This window comes from Lepidochelys olivacea, assembly GCF_965140295.1.
Source record: "Lepidochelys olivacea isolate rLepOli2 genome assembly, chromosome: 2".
NCBI lineage: Eukaryota > Metazoa > Chordata > Testudines > Cheloniidae > Lepidochelys > Lepidochelys olivacea.
This window is the reverse complement of record NC_140412.1, coordinates 135700074-135714362: the sequence shown is the minus strand read 5'-3', so window position 1 is coordinate 135714362 and position 14289 is coordinate 135700074. Positions and strand designations below refer to the sequence as shown.

At 43.6% G+C, this 14289-nt stretch overlaps 1 protein-coding gene across 1 annotated transcript in view; it reads right to left on the bottom strand.

Annotated features, from left to right (window-relative positions):
* MYO10 (myosin X) overlaps nt 1-14289 on the bottom strand; it is a 267365-nt gene that overhangs the window by 116163 nt on the left and 136913 nt on the right. The window lies entirely within an intron of this gene.

The following is a 14289-nucleotide window of genomic DNA, read 5'->3' as shown; positions in this document are numbered from 1 at the left end:
TATTTGAGCATAAGCTTTCGTGAGCTACAGCTCACTTCATCGGATGCATTCAGTGGAAAATACAGTGGGGAGATTTATATACATAGAGAACATGAAACAATGGGTGTTACCATACACATTGTAACGAGAGTGATCATTTAAGGTGAGTTATTACCAGCAGGAGAGCGGGGCAGGAGGGGGGACCTTTTGTAGTGATAATCAAGGTGGGCCATTTCCAGCAGTTGACAAGAACGTCTGAGGAATGGTGGGAGGTGGGAGAGGTGAAATAGACATGGGGAAATAGTTTTACTTTGTGTTATGATCCATCCACTCCCAGTCTCTATTCAAGCCTAAGTTAATTGAATCCAGTTTGCAAATTAATTCCAATTCAGCAGTCTCTCGCTGGAGTCTGTTTCTGAAGTTTTTTTGTTGAAGAATTGCAACTTTTAGGTCTGTAATTGAGTGACCAAAGAGATTGAAGTGTTCTCCGACTGGCTTATGAATGTTATAATTCTTGACGTCTGATTTGTGTCCATTTATTCTTTTACGTAGAGACTGTCCAGTTTGACCAATGTAAATGGCAGAGGGGCATTGCTGGCACATGACAGCATATATCACATTGGTAGATGTGCAGGTGAACAAGCCTCTGATAGTGTGGCTGATGAGATTAGGCCCTATCATGGTGTCCCCTGAATAGATATGTGGACACAGTTGGCAACAGGCTTTGTTGCAAGGATAGGTTCCTGGGTTAGTGGTTCTGTTGTGTGGTTGCTGGTGAGTATTTGCTTCAGGTTGGGGGGCTGTCTGTAAGCAAGGACTGGCCTGTCTCCCAAGATCTGTGACAGTGATGGGTCATCCTTGATGCGTTGGAGAGGTTTTAGTTGAGGGCTGAAGGTGATGGCTAGTGGCATTCTATTATTTTCTTTATTGGGCCTGTCCTGTAGTAGGTGACTTCTGGGTACTCTTCTGGCTCTGTCAACCTGTTTCTTCACTTCAGCAGGTGGGTATTGTAGTTGTAAGAATGCTTGATAGAGATCTTGTAGGTGTTTGTCTCTGTCTGAGGGGTTGGAGCAAATGCGGTTGTATCGCAGAGCTTGGCTGTAGACGATGGATCGTGTTGTGGGGTGGTCTGGATGAAAGCTGGAGGCATGTAGGTAGGAATAGCGGTCAGTAGGTTTCCGGTATAGGGTGGTGTTTATGTGACCATCGCTTATTAGCACCCTAGTGTTCAGGAAGTGGATCTCTTGTGTGGACTGGTCCAGGCTGAGGTTGATGGTGGGATGGTAATTGTTGAAATCATGGTGGAATTCTTCAAGGGTTTCTTTTCCATAGGTCCAGATGATGAAGATGTCATCCATGTAGCGCAAGTAGAGTAGGGGCATTAGGGGACGAGAGCTGAGGAAGCGTTGTTCTAAGTCAGCCATAAAAATGTTGGCATACTGTGGGGCCATGCGGGTACCCATAGCAGTGCCGCTACTACATGCCACAAGGGGCCACAGCAGTGGTTCCCTCAACCCACCCAGCAATATTGTTAACCTATCCAACTATACTCTCAGCCCTGCAGAAGAATCTGTCCTATCTCGGGGCCTCTCCTTCTGCCCCTCCACCCCCACAAACATGATACAGTTCTGTGGTGACCTAGAATCCTATTTTCAACGTCTCTGACTCAAGGAATATTTCCAACACACCTCTGAACAGCATACTAATCCACAGAGACCTCCCTCCTACCAACACTACAAAAAGAAGGATTCTGGGTGGACTCCTCCTGAAGGTCGAGACAGCAGACTGGACTTCCACATAGAGTGCTTCTGCCGACATGCACGGACTGACATTGTGGAAAAGCAGCATCACTTGCCCCATAACCTCAGCCATGCAGAACACAATGCCATTCACAGCCTCAGAAACAACTCTGACATCATAATCAAAAAGGCTGACAAAGGAGGTGCTGTTGTCATCATGAATAGGTCGGAATATGAACAAGAGGCTGCTCGGCAGCTCTCCAACACCACTTTCTACAAGCCATTACCCTCTGATCCCACTGAGAGTTACCGAAAGAAAATACAGCATTTGCTCAAGAAACTCCCTGAAAAAGCACAAGAACAAATCCACACAGACACACCTCTGGAACCCCGACCTGGGGTATTCTATCTACTACCCAAGATCCATAAACCTGGAAATCCTGGACGCCCCATCATCTCAGGCATTGGCACCCTGACAGCAGGATTGTTTGGCTATGTAGACTCCCTCCTCAGGCCCTACGTTACCAGCACTCCCAGCTACCTTCGAGACACCACTGACTTCCTGAGGAAACTTCAATCCATCGGCGATCTTCCTGATAACACCATCCTGGCCACTATGGATGTAGAAGCCCTCTACACCAGCATTCCACACAAAGATGGACTACAAGCCGTCAGGAACAGTATCACTGATAATGTCACGGCAAACCTGGTGGCTGAACTTTGTGACTCTGTCCTCATCCATAACTATTTCACATTTGGGGACAATGAATACCTTCAAATCAACTGCACTGCTATGGGTACCCGCATGGCCCCACAGTATGCCAACATTTTTATGGCTGACTTAGAACAACGCTTCTTCAACTCTCGTCCCCTAATGCCCCTACTCTACTTGCGCTACATTGATGACATCTTCATCATCTGGACCCATGAAAAAGAAGCCCTTGAAGAATTCCACCATGATTTCAACAATTACCATCCCACCATCAACCTCAGCCTGGACCAGTCCACACAAGAGATCCACTTCCTGAACACTAGGGTGCTAATAAGCAATGGTCACATAAACACCACCCTATACCGGAAACCTACATAAAGTCAACAGGAGTCTACCTGTGTGGAGCTCATTGCAGAGTCAGGGCCTTATTTCTATTAATTAAGTGCTTGATTTGGGAAAGATTTTAAAAGTGCTGCTCTGTTGCTACCTTCCCCACGAGGCTCACACTAAATGCCCCAGGAGCGTAGCCTCAAGCTCTTTGGTCCCTTCAATTCCCCTTTCTAACAAATTGTGAAAACATGATTCAATTTAATAAAATGTACTAACCTAAGCTTCCCTTTCCCAAGGTCTGCCCTATACATCCTTACGTTTTCTTGTTCTTTCCTTCATTTCTTTCCATCTCACCCTAGTACTCACATTCCTTACTTCAAACTCCTCTTAGTATGTGCTCTCCTTCCCCATTGTTCTCAGGCACTCATATTTCCCACTCCCTTAATCCTTTTGTCTTCATTTTTATACAGTGGGCCTAATACAAGCGGATGCTTTGAACTGCTGTTTTCTAATGTCACTAGAATGTCCGTGGTGTTATGACAGCTTTATTATACATCGTTAGAGGAACAATATTCCGCATTATAACCTGTGGATATTTTACAGATCTGTGTACTTATAATCTGTTGGTTTTACAAAAATTCCCATGCTGTGCAACAGTCATTAGAGCACATGTGACATCCCGAGGAAAGGCACAATCTAAATGTAAGATAATAACGTTAGTCATATTACAGAATTGCATTAACATCACTGTAAATCTACTGGCGGCATCCCCTCTAGGATTTTGGAATAACCAAAGAGGAAACTTCCCCTGGAAAATCCCCCCTAGGTTTTATACAGATTCCAGCAAAGGTTGGGATAGGCAAGATTTTCAGCTGCTAGTCCGCATCGCGTGACTACAGTACAGACAATCAATAAAGCTCACAGCTATGTACATAGTTCCATACCACATTATTGAGTCTCAGTGTTTGATTTAAGGAGACCCCATGTAACCACATCAATACTAATCTGACATTTATGGAATATAAACATGCACCCTAAACCTCTCCCACGATCAAAAATGTAACAACAAAATACAAGAACATTCCATCCTGGTCTCGTGACAAACCAGAAGCCAAGACCATTTGCTTCACAGGAGCACTGCTAGAATCTCTGCAATGGACAATTCTGCAAGAGTTTGGCCAAATGGGAAGCTTCATCCTAACCCCAGTTAGTTAGCAGCTGATTTATGCCCTTAAGCAGGAGAAGTTATATCCCTTATTGTGAGTATTTGAGGTCTGGGTTTGCAGGCTCTGGGGCAGCTGCCATGTCCATGCTGTCACCAGACAGTTCTGGGGAAACAGGGAACTTCAGTCTGTGAGCACCATGGGCTCAAGTGGCACTGGATGACCCATCCACGGAGGCCCAGACTGGCCCAGGCATGCTATTTAAGGCCTAGGGAAAGCAACTGCAGTGAAGACTATCTGTGCAACTAGGAGGGCCCCTGGTTTGTTGCTGCAAACAGACCCTGCTACACTGCTCTTGATACCTTACCTTGTTCCTGGCCCCAGCCCTGCTCCTGATACCTAGCCTCAAGTCTGGTCCCAGCTCCTGACACCTTGCCCTGCCTCTGTTCCCCTAATCCTACTTCAGCTGACTCACTTGGCTCCTATCCACTGCAGCTCATCTCTCAACTCTGACCTGATCCTACGCTGTGACACTAGTACAGACTGCTGCTTCTGGCCTTGACCAGATAGACTGAACAAAGGCCACATTATCAAGCCCCCTCCAACCCAGGCCTTGACCTGCACCCAGTAGCTGAGATCCAGATACTTATAATTTTTATCCCATCTAATATAACCGTGGATGTTTTCATTACTCACATAATCACGTCATTATGGATCATAAAAACTATGAGCTTGTGTCCTAATTTAGGACTCAAATTTCTGGCCCACATGGAAGCATGGACACTACACTAACTGAATCACAGTAAGCAAAATTAGAAATGACTTAACCCTTTCCTTGGTGGCAGGTTTGCTAATGCTGTTTGTGCGTTTGTGAATAGGATTGTGGGGGGTAGGGGTGCTTGTGCAAAAAAGTAGGAGCAGAATTTTTTATTATATGGGTTTGACATCAATAATGCTATGGCTATGCCAACCCTAACTTTATATCGTAAACTGAAGCAGTCAATAGTCAAAAGTACATATTACCTGCTTCATTGTGCTAATACCATGCAGCAATGGTTCAGACAAAGGCAATTCCAGAAGACAAGCAGTTCTCACAAAATGCCTGTCATTTCCCCTTTGCTGAAATCAGAATGAGTTCCATTTTCTGCTGATTTCCTGAAACTCCTAATCGGACTTTGAAAATTAAGAGTTAGCTTCCTTTGATGTATACATTCCAAGGGAATAACAAACGGGACAGCTTTTACATTTGCCAGTGGTCTAATGAGCACATAGGATTTCACGTTTCTGAAAAGGTTAAAGGATGTTTCAAACAAACACAGTTAAAGAAGCTTCCACCCTCCTAGCCTCCACCATAAGCCCAAGTTTCATAAATCAGTGGAAACATCTTGGATGGGAAAGCTTATATTCACTTGTCCGTCATTCCCATTACACAACGACTGCCCAAATAGAAGACTTAGGCCAACAGCTTCCATGTAACACCCGACTACAGATCCCCACAGAATTGCTGAGAGTTATTATGGAGACCCTGCAGTGCCACTGAGAGTGAGAAGTAACAAACCCAAGAACAATAATTCATCCTTTTTTAGATGGCTGCTACTAATCTATTTAATAATGTGGTTTACAGTACAAAACAGTCAGAAACTAATACATGGCACAATGCAGCCCAAATCCTAACAGCCGGCTTTGGTACTACTGCAACATAAATGTTAAACAAACAACAACAATAATAATAATAATAAATAAATCAATAAAGGAGTCTGTCCCTTTAAAAGGAGAAGATAATTGGGTTTGCTTCTTTATAACTCGGAAAGAGGGAATGAGTATTTTTTTATATTTGTAAAAAGGGTCTTTTTACATTAGAAATACAGCTCCTTTCTAGCCCAGAAGGCTTTATGAAGACTGAACAAGAGTCAAGAAAGTGAAAGTTGAGCACTTGAGAGAAGAAGGGATTTTTAGTTGATGTTTAAAACACTTTTATTGTTTGTTTCTTTTTGTTTTTGACAGGTTTCAGAGTAGCAGCCGTGTTAGTCTGTCTTCACAAAAAGCAAAGGAGTACTTGTGGCACCTTAGAGACTAACCAATTTATTTGAGCATGAGCTTTCGTGAGCTACAGCTCACTTCATCGGATGCATGCAGTGGAAAATACAGTGAGGAGAAGGGTAAGTCCAACTTTTAAATTGCGTCTGTAGCCTGAACTACTTGCACACCTGCATTGCCCCCCCCTCCCAAACTCCCAGTGTACCACCCTTCCAGCCCCACATCTATTTCTGGGACTCCCGTCCCCACCTCCTCATGACAGTGGCTCCTGCGTGCCCTTCATTCCCCTTCTGTTCCCCCCCGAGTGTGCTGAAACAACTTGTATTGCGGTGGTGCTGAGAGCCATTGAACCAAACTGTAAACCCTGTATATGATGGAAAGCATTTCAAGGCAGGGGGTGTGGCAGCACCCCCAGCACCTATGGTTCCCCCATTCTTACCCCAGGCTGGGAGTCCATGTATACCCATTACTCCCCATTTTCCCACCACCATACTGCTATAGCTACACTGGCAAAGCCTCCTAGTGTAGACACAGCTTATACTGGCAAATGATGCTTTTACCAGGAGGCCATCCTTTGCCAGTGTAACCGTGTCTACACTAGGGCTTTTGCCAGCATATCCGTGCTAATCAAGGCAGTGATTTTTTTTCAACACTGCTAACTGACACAGCAATGCCGGCAAAACTTTTAAGCATAGAGCAGGCCTTAGGCCAGTGGTTTTCAAACTTTTTTTCTGGTGATCCAATTGAAGAAAATTGTTGATGTCCGCAACCCAAAGGAGCTGGGGATCAGGGCTCTGGGCTGGGGCCAGGGGTTTGGGGTGCAGGAAGGGGCTCCGGGTTTGTGGGGGGCTCAGGGCTGGGGTGCAGGCTTACCTAGGGTGGCTCCTGGTCAACAGCGCAGCAGTGGTGCTAAGGGCAGGCTTCCTGCCTGTCCTGGCACCACGGACCACACTGAGCCCTGGAAGCGTCCAGCAGCAGGTGCAGCTCTCGCCAGCAGGCACCTCCCCACCCAGCTCCCATTGGCCGGGAACCAATGGAGCTGGTGCTCAGGGCGGGGGCAGCACGCAGAGCCCAGTGCGCCCTCCCGCCTAGGAGCTGGACCTGCTGCTGGACGCTTCCAGGTTGCAGGAGGGGTGTCAGAACAGGTAGGGACTAGCCTGCCTTAGCTAGGCAGCACCGCTAACAACAGCCCGGTCAGCGGTGCTGACCAGAGCCGCCGCGACCCAGTACCTTACATTCCGTGACCCAGTACTGGGTCGCAACCCGCAGTTTGAAAACCACTGCCTTAGACCTTGCTTTTCTTGGCCAAATACCCCTCTTCAGGTCACGATATGCAGATCATACATATGAACATATTCATCTTCACTGTGAAACACAGAGCATCTTACATACGTTTCTAAAGACATTTTTCCAAACTATTTCTTAAGTAATTCCACTGACCTCATTGGGATGAATTTGGCTCTCTGTGTCCTAAAGAATGTACAGAAAGTGCTGTAAGCTATTTTTTTTTTTTAAAGGCATTACAAGATGTCTTGTTGAGTCTTTAAACAATGTTATCTGCTGGATTCCCCTGCATAGCTGGGGCACTCAGTACCTAACCATGTACTGCCCTCACCATTTATACAGCTTTTACACATTGCCTTTAAACTAACGTATACATTAAAAGATTGGCATCAGTCATGTTTAGTGATAGCACTAAAGGACTTACAGTCTGAAATACCACAAATAGCTGCCAGGCTTCTTTGTGTCCATTTTCAGTCTGAAACTTTAGGGATTCAAAAAACAAATCCAGCAAACAGAAGAGCTTGCTGAATGCCGTGATGTCTCCTCAACGGTTTCCTGGGGTATGTCTTCACTCCCAACGTTGAAGTGATGCCGCAGCAGTGGGAGAGAGCTTTCCCAGCGCTGTAAAAACACCACCCTCACGAGGGGAATAGCTCCCAGCGCTGGTGCACTGTCTACACGGGCACTTTACAGCGCTGAAACTTGCATCGCTCGGGGTGGGGGGGGTTCACACCCCTGAGCGAGAAATTTGCAGCGCTGTAAAGTGGCAGTGTAGACAAGACCTTAGTTTTTCCCAGGTAAAAGGGGTTAACATTGTTTTTCTTGCTTTCTTTTCTAGGCAAAGCCAAGAAGGTCAACAATGAAACACATTAGCACAAAAGGCAAAACAAGATGGGACTTCAATTTGGCATCTTCTTTCTTCTTTTTTTTTTTTGGCCCATCACAAACAGAACAATATTTAACGCTCTCGTGCACGCTACTGGCTAGATTTACAGATGCTGTGGTAAGTATGTCCTGTATTTCAGCTTGTCTCATGCCAATTTGGACAGGACTGAATCCAGTTTGCTGCCTAAATTATAAGTTTAAATGTCTGAGGCCAAGCTTCTTTCTTAGAAGCCCTAGTTTAGCACATCAATTTGATTATAAGTTAAGAAGTTTTCAACCAGTCGAGCCATTTTTGTTATGGAAATGTCATACCCTGTAATCATGCTTATGCATGGGCTTTTGTAGGCTGCACCATGTGCATTTGGCTCAACGTGTTTCAAACAATCCATACAAACACAAATCTGGGTTGCTTCACGGTATCGGAGTGTTTATTGTTAAATACAGCAAAAAATATTGTTCTGTTTTTCTTTTCATTGGGTCAATGTCAGCAATGGTGGCAAAACACATGTGTGCGTGTGTGCACGTACACAAACACAGAGTAATACTACAACTAGGGGAAAGCTAGTGTCCACTGGAGTCCACACTTTTTTAGGAGCCAGAACAAGATTAAAGAATTCACCACCAGATGAAATAAGATTGATCAGCTCTCCCCATTTAGAACTAAATGCAAAATACCCTCCTCCTTAACTTAGCTTTCCCATAATCCTCCTCTCAAATTAATCAGCATTCTTGCATATTACAGGCTGTACTCTTTGCTCAGTTCTGGCCACTCAGTGGCGTAAACTGGAGCAGCCTATTGGCTGCTCTAGCTACCAATCATCTCCCTGCTGGCCCTCCTGCTCCCTGTGCCAAGCAGAGCTCAGATGTGGGGAAGAACTGAGCTCTGCATATTTATTTTAAAAAGCCCCAAAACATCCCAAAGATAACTTTAGGCTTGTTCCCAATGGCAGGGCTGGAAGAAGAGAGATTTTATCATATCAGATTTCACAGTGATGGGTGACTATAGAGAAATTCAGATTATTGCAGGCCCAGAGTCTGAGCAGCAGCACACCCAGGTGATTTCTGCTCCGCGGAAGAGTCCAAAACTCCCAAAGAATGAGGCACTCACAGGTGAGAGAGAACAAAGAAGAGGAGGAAGCAGCAATCAAGTCATGCTAATTCAAAAGAAAAACAGTTAAAGCACTGAAATGTTGGGGTGAATGTTTTGCTACCGCCCCGGCAAAGAACTCAAATTCCGAGACCTTGCAGAGAATCATAGTGGTATTATTTACATAGGGACTTTTTCTCCTGCTTGAAAAAGTCGACTGCATTAGGCTCAAGTGAGATTACCTTCAGTAACAGCATGTCTTACTGTTCCCACCATATATTTTTCCTCAGTCATATATATGTTTATGACCAAAGCAAGAAAATCCTCATCCTCCATTAGTCCCTTGTACTGCTTATCAGTACAAGGACCTGCTCTGTCTGGAGTGGTAGATAATACTGTGATAGAGAAAATATATTGTTTAGTGACCTTCTGAAACGAAGATTCGATCATTCAGGAAGAGCGACTGATTTTGCTCATTTTTATATGCGGTAATCCAGACCATAACTCCTCATCCATCTTGTGAGAGTCTGTAACAGTCCGATAGCAGAGGGTGTGGAGGCAGTATTATTTTCAGGCTTGAAAACAAGGAAGATCAAGAGCAAACACACACACACAAGCAACATATACTTTAGCATATACACAAGCAACATATACCTTTTCCTCTTTCTTCTTCTTCCACTCCTAAATGATACATTTATTGTTCGACACTGTGCTAAGTGCTTAGTCCTATGCAATTTTCTAACAAGGTCAAAAGCAAGCCCATCTGGCATCAAATCTCTGCTCAAGCACACCGCCTAACCTGCCCCAGTGCAGAGATACAGCTACATTCAGAAAAAGTAACCCAGTAGCCAAATCTTGTGTAGACTAAAGAGGCTTCTTGGCCACCTAGAAAAGTCCCATGCAAATAAAAAACATTCTTCTGCATGAAATATAGATGAGCAGAGCTCTAGAACTGGAGAACACCACAGGCACCATAAAGTTTGAAGATCCATGCTCTCATTTTGTCTAAGGTTATTTTCTAGGCCAGCACATAGATTTTCATATTCTGCATGTTTCTTCAAACTTTTAAAACTTTCTCTGCAAAAAAGGATTTTTTTGTTTTTACTATGCAATTAGTAGATAGACCGTGAAAAGGAAAGAAACGAAAAATCCCAGACCAGAATAAGTATACTCCAAATCACTTCCATCACGGGAAAAAACCTGCCATGTAAAAAGGCAATCAGTTGACTAAACTAAAGCAGCTCCAAGAATAATGTGGGGGCACTGAACTGTCTTATCCGTCAAATGGCTGCATATCTTAAGTCTGCACAAACATACAAACAACATTAATAGTCAAATTCTGCTCATAGATGGAAATGTTGGGCTCCCAAGGACTTTAAAAGAAACACGAACGAGCAACAGAGGGAAAAGTTTCACACTAACTGAGGGATAACACACACACAAAGATATATCCTTCCACAAGGCAGACCATGGACCCTCACAAAAGATTCAGAGTCTCAGCTAGATTCACTTAAGTTGAAAATTTGGATGCTTATGTGAAAGCTGCTTGAGACTCCTCTGTTCTCCTGAGCTATTACAACAATAACCTGGCCTATAGTACAACTAATTCATTCTGGACAATGGCATAGCTGAACTGGACCCGAACACTGCTTAGCTGCAATTGTAGAAAAGGACAAACCATTTCAGGAACCTACAGCACCCAATGAGAATTTTTGGAGTGTAGCTAAACAAGTGAAGGAAAAAATCTTTTATCATATCTGAATGGTAGCTCTCCATTCTTCTATTCTGCTTTTGGGGGGCACATGTATAGAGTTGCCACTGATGTCAAATGAAGATGTCAAGAAAGCAGAATATTGGAATGAAAATCTTACTCCCGGGGGAATTCTGCACATCTGCAGATACACAGAATTCATCTGTCTCGCATAATTTTGTATTTTTCCGCATAAAAAACATTTTGCCTAATAAGTGCTGCAGTTCTGCCTTTTGTCCACCAGAAGCCGCTGTGGTGCCAAAACAGCCAGCAGCACCCATGCCAGCTGGTCCAGAGCCACAGCCTACTCTGGTGGGCCAAACACGGAACTGCAACGCTTCTTAGACAAAATGGTTTTTTACGTGGGAAAATACAAAATTCTGTGCCCAGTGCTGCAAAATTCCCCCAGGAGTAGAGTTCATCACAGCACACTGTCCGCGGAGCCCGGTTAGGACAGAGTCGGGCACACAGGGCTGCTGGGGGGTGAGCTTCAGAATGGCTAGTGGTGGGGGGAGGATGGAGCCCTCCAGACTGGACTGGAGCATGGGCTCAGGAGCTAGCGGGGTGACTGCACTGAGACTGGGGACAGAGGAGGGGGGCTGCAGAGACCCTTGAGGAGGAGGGGTGTGGAGACAGGAACAGACGTGCCTGACTGAATGGGAGAGGCTTGGGGTCAGCCAGGGGCTGCCTGGGGGAGGCTTCCCAACACTGAACAATCCCCCCCACAAAGAAAAACCTCCCACCCAAACCCAATCCCCTCCAGATTCACTCCTAGACTCCTTCCCTCTCCCTCAGCTCTTCCATTACTCGACTCCCCAAAGCCTTTGCACTACTTCTGACAAGTGCAGGACATACAGCTCTGTACTGTAATTTAAATGAATGACACAACATTCTATATTAATACGCCTAGTAAGGAATCTATTTGTCAAAAAAAAATTCCAGAATCTTTTTTCTTTTTTTGGTCTGTATTGCTACAGACATACTTGCTAACAGATATTTTGAAATAAGTTACCAAAATAATCGTTACTGGCATGATTATAGTGTGTTAATTTGACAAATACAATATGCAGAATTTTGCAGAATTTTTCCAATATTGTGTGCAGAATTTTTAATTTTTTTGCACAGAATGCCCCAGGAGTAAAATCTGCCATGAGAAATTGAGAAGAAAAAATGATTTACAATACAGGTAATCAGGGTTATCATTGATGATGTATAAATGTTTCGTCATTTGCAGTCTAACATGCTAGAGCCCTTCAGCTTTGCGGTTTTCAATTCTAAATGATTCACAAGACGCAACATTCACTGGGGTAAATACCATGGGTACAGTTTTCAAAAACGCCTAAGAGACTTAAGAGCAAAGTCCCTTTTTTAAAAGGGACTGAGACATTTAGGAGCCTAAATCCTACTGGTGATCCTTAGACACTTCTGAAAATTTTACTGTTACTTTTTTTAAAAACTTATTTTTTTACATACTACTATAGTTTTGAAATAAATGGTTAATCCTATACGTGTATATTTGCAGAAGTACAGCAGTTTCTTCTGTAGTTGGAACAAGCGATCAGAATGAAACAGACACTAGATTGTAAACAACGGGAAACACAATGCCACTGAATCATATCATCCAAATCCAGGGTTGAAGAAATAGCCTCCAGACTTCCATTTGGCATCCAGACACTTGGTAATAATCCACAACAGCAAGAAGTATTTACATCTTTGAATCACTTCACTATACAGGAAAATCAAAACCTTACTGAGGTGAAGGGGGAAAGACGTTTGATAGCGCTTGAAAAATTCCAGCTCTACATGCACATGCACAAAGATGAATAAATAGAACCAATGAACGAATAGGCAGCCCAACAATAGTGCAATTTGCTACCCTACCATTCATACAGATGCTACCTTTGGAATGTTAGAGGCCTGTGAGTGTAACTAAGGAGATTCCTTGAGTTTCAGATTCACATCTCATTCTGAACATTTTCCTAACGCCTCAGAAGTGTCTTGCAACTGCAGACATTCTAGCGGGGAGAAGATTGAGATGGAAATATCAGTGCATAAAGATGGTGGCACAAGAATGGAAAGCTAACACTATTAATACCAACCCATTATCCTGACTTTGTATTCAGATAGTCGGGGCGGGGGACAGACAAGCCTTCTTGTCATACAGCACTTTCAGATGAAGGGGATGAAGGACAACCTATGTTTGTTCCCCACCTCTTCCCCCTCCCCAAGGAAAGCCACAGTCATGCCTAGCACTTGGAATACTGTATTTATGTATAAGGAAGGACAGATAGCCATTTGGTTAAGGAACAGAACTGGGACCCAAGAGCTCTTGGTTCATTTCCCAGTTCTGTCACAGACTTCCTGTGACACTTTGGGCTTGATCCAAAACCTATTGGCATCTACAGAAAGACTCCTATTGGCCTCAGTGGGTTTTAGATCAGGCTCTTGTGTGCCTCAATTCCCTATTTACAAAATCAGAACAATCTTTGCCTCCTCACAGAGGTGTTGTGAGGATAAACACATTATGCTTTATTAAATGCTTGGCTATTATGATGATGGGGACCATAGAGGTAGACAGACAGACAAGTGGATGCAGCATGGACACAACTAGTGATGAGCATTATCAGAAAAACATTTTAAAAGGAAATATGATATAGCCTGTCTTCTATTTTCTAAGTGGTACAGTGTAACTCAGTTATCAGAGTCTATTTGAACAGTTCCCCCTTTTGATTATATCCTGCTCATCACTACACCTAAATCCAAAAACAATTGCAAACTGTTTCCCAACTGAGGGACATACAAAGAAGCAAAATCTCCATCTCCAGCAGTAAGTGTGGAGTGAATTCAGCTACACATTTTTATACCAAGCTAGGTAAGGCTCTAATTGGCACTCCTATAGTTTGTAAGTTTCTTTACCTGCAGCCAAGAGGCATTCAAAGGGGTGCAAAATTCTTACCTAACTTTGAAAATAAATAAAAATAAACAAGTGTATTTCTAGTCTGATCCGTAAAACTCAAGTTCACCCGAATAAAGGTGCATACATCAACATCAATAGCACTTGGCCTTTGGAAAATAAAGTACTGATCCATATATATCCATTGATCTCCATTCTAGTGAATGGCCACTAGAAATGGAGATCATTAAAAACAAATACTACTATAATTCCATTTATAAATCCACTGTGTTTATATAGATCTTTGTCTACAGTGATTTAAAGCACTTTTTCAATTCTGTTTTCTAGTAATGAATGGAAATGCAAAGAGTAATTAATGCTTTGTGACAGGAGTTCTCTTTGATGTACATTTTCAAAAGTTTACATGTAT